We start from the raw sequence: 6,740 nt of genomic DNA on the forward strand, positions 1-6,740 counted from the left end.
ACTACTGTTGCTGCTGATCTAGCTAGGGCTGAAGCTAACCAAGCTTCGTCTTCGAAAGCTAGAAACAAGAGGAAAGGTGGACAAAACAACAACCCCAAGCCTGCAAAGGCTGCAAAGACGAGTGCACAACCAAGTGCACAGATGCCTAAGGGGAAGAACAAGAAAAACAAGAAAGGTAAGTGCTTTCACTGCAAAGAGAATGGGCATTGGAAACGAGATTGCTCTAAGTTTCTAGCAGCGAAAAACAAAGGTAATGATTATAGTTTATCTTGGAAACATGTGTTTTAGAGAATGATAAATCCGTTTGGATTATTGATTCTGGATCTACTAACCATGTTTGTAATTCTTTACATTTTCTTGAATCGTGGGAGGTAGTGAACGAAGGTGGCTTAAAGCTTAGAGTTGGGAACGGAGCGTTCGTTAAGGTCCAAGCTAGAGGAATAGCTCGTCTGAAGTTCAGATATAAATACTTAATTTGAAAGATGTATTTTTTATTCCGGATTTTAGTAGAAATTTAATTTTAGTTTCCATGTTGCAATTAGAACAATTTGTTATGACTTTCACAAGCTCTAATGTATCTATTTCCTTCAATGGATCACAATTGTGTATTTCATGTTTGGAAAACGGGCTTTATATTCTGCGACCTAACGAACCCCTTGCTCTTAATAATGATTTATTCAAATTAGCTAAACCTAGGACCAATAAACGTCAAAAGACTGAGAACGATAATATGACGTATTTATGGCACTTGAGACTAGGTCACATTGGCTATGATAGGATTCAAAGACTTACAAAGGACGGACCTTTGAGGGAACTCACCTTAGGTGAATTACCTGTCTATGAATCTTGTCTAGAAGGCAAACTGACCAAGCGTCCATTCTCTGCAAAGGGTGATAGGTTCAAAGAACCACTTGGTCTTGTGCATTCAGATGTTTGTGGACCTTTGAATGTACAAGTCAGGGGTGGTTTTGAGTATTTCGTCACTTTCATTGACGATTACTCTAGATACTCATGTCTTTACCTAATGCATAGGAAATCATAAACATTTTCAAAGTTTCAGGAATTCCTAGCAATGGCTCAAAACCAATTAGGTAAAACATTAAAGATCTTGCGATCTGATAAGGGTGGAGAATATTTGGATATGAAGTTCCAAGATCATTTAACTGAACTTGGAATTTTATCACAACTTACTGCCCCAGGTACTCCGTAACAAAATGGTATAGTGGAACGCCGGAACAGAACTTTATTGGAAATGGTTAGATGCATGCTTAGTTACTCAACTCTACCAACTTTGTTCTGGGGACATGCAATTGAAACTGCAAACGACATTCTCTATGTCGTGCTGTCAAAATCAATCCCCAAAACACCTTTAGAACGTTGAAATGGTCGTGAACCTAGTTTATGCCATTATAGAATCTGGGGGTGTCCCGCTCACGTCCTGAGGAAAAAGGAGGGAAAGCTAGAACCGTGAACTGAAGTTTGCATGTTTGTTGGCTATCTTAAAGGTACTCAGGATGGAATTTTCTATAGTCATTTAGAAAAGAAAGTGTTTACTTCTACAAATGTTACTTTTCTGGAAAATGACTATGTCCAGAACTTTAAACCTCTTTAGAGGAGATGGTTAAAGAATTGACTCCAACCAATGTTCCATCGTCGTCAACGCGAGTTGATGATGAAATTCCCACTCTTCACATCCAACCGATGCAAGTCGATCAAAATGAAGAAAGTACCACTATTTCTGAGCAAACAGTCACGGAGCCTCGTTGTAGTGGGAGGGTTTCTAGGAACCCAGTTCACTATGGTTTGGATGGTGAAACCAATATGGTTGTTGGTAACATTAGTTATGATGATCCATTGTCTTTCAAACAGGCAATGACTAGCCCTGAAAAGGAACTATGGCTCGAAGCCATGAAACAGAAAATGGAGTTCATGTACTCAAATTCCGTCTGGGATCTTGTGGAAGCACCTAGTGGCTTTAGGGCCATTGGGTGCTAGTGGATCTACAAGAAGAAACGAGGTGTTGATGGAAATAGAGAGACTTATAAAGCTCGATTAGTGGCAAAGGGTTATACCCAAAGAGAAGGCGTGGATTATGAGGAAACTTTTAGTCTGTTAGCTATGCTCAAATCCATTCGCATCCTCCTATCCATAACAGCCGCTCTCGACTATGAGATCTAGCAAATGGACGTCAAGACAACTTTTCTGAATGGAAACCTTGATGAAGTCATTTATATGGATCAACCAGAATGATTTAAAGTATCTGGACAAGAAGGAAAAATTTGCAAGTTGAATAGGTCCATCTATGAACTTAAGAAAGCTTCTCGTTCCTGGAATCTTAGGTTTGATGAAATAATCAAAACCTATGGCTTTGAACAAAATATTGATGAGCCCTATGTTTACCAACTGAAGGCAAATCAAATAGTGGTATTCCTGGTTCTTTATGTTAGGAAAATATTGTTTTGCCTCAATGGAAATGATTATAATATTACAACTCTATGCAATAATATTACAAGTAAATATAGATTGATTAAATAAGGTTACAACTCTATAACTAAAAATACAAATAAACTAAAGAAAGGAAGAAGATGATGATGAAGGAGAAAATAGTGAGAATACAACTCTAAGCAAAAGATTACAAGTAAAATAAAGTGTTTAGACCAAATGAAAAGATTACAACTCTTAAACAAAATATACAAGTAAATAGAACAAGAGAATAAGAAGAAAAGCAATAGAATAAAAAGAAGAACAAAAACACAATCAAACCCTCACTTACACAACCTAAGTGAAGAGGATTGGGGATCACCAACTTGAACAAGGCTTAAAACCTTTGTCCAAAAGCTTATTTCTCCCTAACTTAAGCACTAAGGGATCTCTCTCAGATATTGGAAAAGCTTTCTAGAATTATCAAGCCTCAAGGTGTTTCTAGCCAAGTGCTCTAATGGATAGAAAATGTTTTTTCTTACAAGTGAGCTATAGGCTCCTATTTATAGAGTTTAGAGACACCCTTTGAATTTCAAATTCCACCAACCCCCATGGTTGTTACCAATGTTGAATTGGATTAATATGGAATTAAAAAAGAGATTTGGGAGTTATTTGGGGTTTTTTGAGCCGTTCAACAAATATTGAAAAAACTGAAAATTGGTCAGTTTTTTGGCCTGTGGCCGCGGCCAGAGACAATGGTGGCCGCGACCACTGAATGTTGGTGGCCGCGGCCACTGACCAATTTCAGCACAAAAAATTGTGCTATTTTTCCAAACTGTTCCAAACCCTCCCAAATGATTTTGTAACTCCCAAAACACATTATTGGGGTTAAAATCATATCTCTAACAGCCATATCACATATGGCTTTATGAAATTCATCTCAATATTGTGTAACAACAATTTTACACAATAAAGGGTAATATTTGGAAGTTACAAATTTGTAACACCAAATATGTTACATTATTTGGATATATCTCATATATCTAAATATTGTAACTCTCTATTATATGTTACAATATGTGACACACTTTGTCACATTTATTTAATCTAAAAAATTATATTATAATATAATATAATTTAACATTATATTATAAAATAATATAACACTTTATGTAGATGATATCTTACTCATTGGAAACAATGTTAAGAAATTATCAAATGTGAAGAATTGGTTGAGCACTCAATTCCAGATGAAGGATTTGGGTGAAGCAAGTTATGTTCTAGGTATCCAGATCATCAGGGATAGAAAGAACAAACTCTTAGCTCTATCTCAAGCAGCTTACATAGATAAAGTGCTTAAACGTTTCTCAATGACAAATTCCAAGAAAGGGCGTCTACAGTCCCGCCATGGAATTCATCTTTCAAAGAAGCAGTCTTCCCAGACTCCTGAAGAGGAAGATGCAATGAGAAAAGTTCCTTACGCATCTGCAGTTGGAAGTCTGATGTATGCCATGTTGTGTACTAGACCAGATATCTGCTATGCAGTGGGAGTAGTGAGCAGGTATCAATCAAACCCAGGACCAGAACATTGGATAGCAGTTAAGCATATCCTGAAGTATTTGAGACAGACTATGGATTATATGTTAGTCTACAAGGGTGGTGTTCTGAACCCTGTAGGCTACACCGATTCAGATTTTCAGACTGATGTCGATGACAGGAAGTCTACTTCTGGAATGGTGTTAACTCTTGGGGGTGGAGCTGTGATTTGGAGAAGCGTAAAGCAGTCTGCAATCTCAGATTCCACCATGGAGGTTGAGTGCATAGCCGCGTCAAAAGCAGCTAAGGAAATAATCTGGCTAAAGAAGTTCTATTCAGATCTTGATGTTATTCCAGAAATGGATAAACAACTTGTGTTGTTTTGTGATAATACAGGAGCGATAGCCAACTCGAAAGAACCTCGAAGTCACAAGAGGAGTAAGCATATAGAAAGGAAGTATCACATTATTCAAGAATATGTGGCCAGGGGAGATGTGAAGGTTATGAAGATTGCAACTAAAGATAATCTTGCGGATCCGTTTACAAAGACACTACCAGGAGCTACATTTGATAAGCATATCAAGGAAATGGGATTAGTAGAATTAAGGCATTAGTTTCAATTAGTGCAAGTGGGAGTTTGTTGGGATTTTATGCTCTAATTAAAACCCAAATTCTTTGTAATCTCATTTTATTATCAATAAAAGAATAGAAATAATTTTTTTGACTTGGTTAATCACTTTGCTCACATGTTTTATTTTCATGATTATTTGTTTAATATAAACTTCTATTAAATCTCGAGCATATAACTAATCTTATTTATAGTGACGTAATCACAGTGGAATATAAATATGATTATATGTTCAAAATAAGTTAGTCATTTCTAGAACATGATTTACACTGACTTGCCAATCTATGATATAATCTACTTACACATTACAGTGTTATGTTCTTTCCAGAACATTAGCAAAGTAGATAAGATCGGATGTATTTGTTACATCGGACATGACCGATATTGACAGTTGATAAGATAAGTAAACACACCGTTATTATCTATTCTACTCATATCATATAGTTGATCATAGGTCAATTCAATCTCAATTCTGAGTGGTTAGTATTGTAACTGATTATATTATTTGAGTTCTTTGACTTGTTCGTTACCAGCTTACCCTACGGACTAGCCCATACTTACATCTTGGGAACTCGGTAGTATAATTGAGTGGGAGTGTTAATCATAGATATGAACATCTATAGCTTCTGATGAAGAAGTGAAACGATGGTTTCCTTTTAGTTTGGTTCAAGGTGTTAAATGATAGAGATCTCATTTCATAAATTAAATTAGTTTACTGAAATATCATTTACAAGGAACTAAGTGTTTTAAGGATAAAATACAATAAGGGGTAAAGCGATATTTTAGTCCTATCTCATTATAGACCGTCTATAGCCGATAGAGTGACAATTATAGTTGTAACAATGGATAATTAATAGCGTATCTATATTTGTTATAGAGCATTCTATGAATTCAAGGGTGCGATTCCGAGTCTATAGTGGAGTCACGAGGAATTAATAAGTTAGTAAATTTATTTGTTAGATTTATGATAACTTATTGGAGCTTGATTTCATAGGCCCATGGTCCCCATTGTACCTTGGATAAAATTATCTAGATATTCTCAATTAATTGATTTAATTATCAATTAGAATTATCAAAGTTGACCAGGTCAATTTTGGATAGTTTCACAGAGTTAAGTAATTTTGAGAAGAAAAGAGAAATTATGGAAGATTTATTAATTAAGATAAATTGGTATCTAAATTAATAAATAAGTTTAAATCAAAGTTCAAATTATAAATAATTTATTTGATAAAGGATTTAAATAATTATTTAATTAATTATATCAAAAGAAAATAATTCAGGCCTTGTTTTTAAGTCCAATGGTCTTATAATCAAATGAAAAATTTCACGGGCCTATAACCCATGATAATTTCGACCTAGGGCTTCAAATTGGCTATTATTTTATTAAATTTTTAATTAAATTAAATAGCATAATTGAGTCTATAAAATGAGTGCTTAGAGAGAAGTCAAAACATAAGTTTAATCACTGGTTTTCTGATAGTTTTAGATTCTCTCTAAACACAAGTCATTTTCTAAGCTTCTTTGCTATTATCTCTTCTTCTCTCTGTATCTATCTCATGTATTGAGAATTGCCCACACTAGTCTATGTGATTCTAAGGATACATTGAAAGACTATGAAGAAAATAGAAGATCAGTTCAATTTCTTGATAATACTCTGCGACAGAGAGGATGCAAGAGTTAGAGAAACTGAATGAATGGCTCTTTAATTCCGCTGCGTATATTGTAAGTATTATAATATTTGTTTCTCTTTGAATTCAATTTTAGAAACATGTTTTAGGCTATCTCGTATTAATTTATTTAATATTAGATATACATGAAAATAAATAAAGATGCTGTATAAGTTTTCCTAACAATTACAACCCTCAAAATAATTACAACTGAAGCCAGCCTAAGTGGCAAAATATAATTTTGGCTCCAGTCCCTGTCATTCCCTCAGCCTTGGCGATCGAGCAGCTGCTGATGTACACATCGCCCCCAAAGCTCTCCAACTAACGGCTGGTCCAACTTTCCCTTACCCTTACCTGCACCACATAGCACCCATGAGCCAAGACTTAGCAAGAAAAATTAATTCACATTCACAAATAAACAACATTATACATATAGTAAATTTAGACCGATCAAGTCAATAATAGCATAACATAAGCAACAAGCTAGG

Source organism: Humulus lupulus, chromosome 7 (assembly GCF_963169125.1).
Source record: "Humulus lupulus chromosome 7, drHumLupu1.1, whole genome shotgun sequence".
NCBI classification, from domain to species: domain Eukaryota; kingdom Viridiplantae; phylum Streptophyta; class Magnoliopsida; order Rosales; family Cannabaceae; genus Humulus; species Humulus lupulus.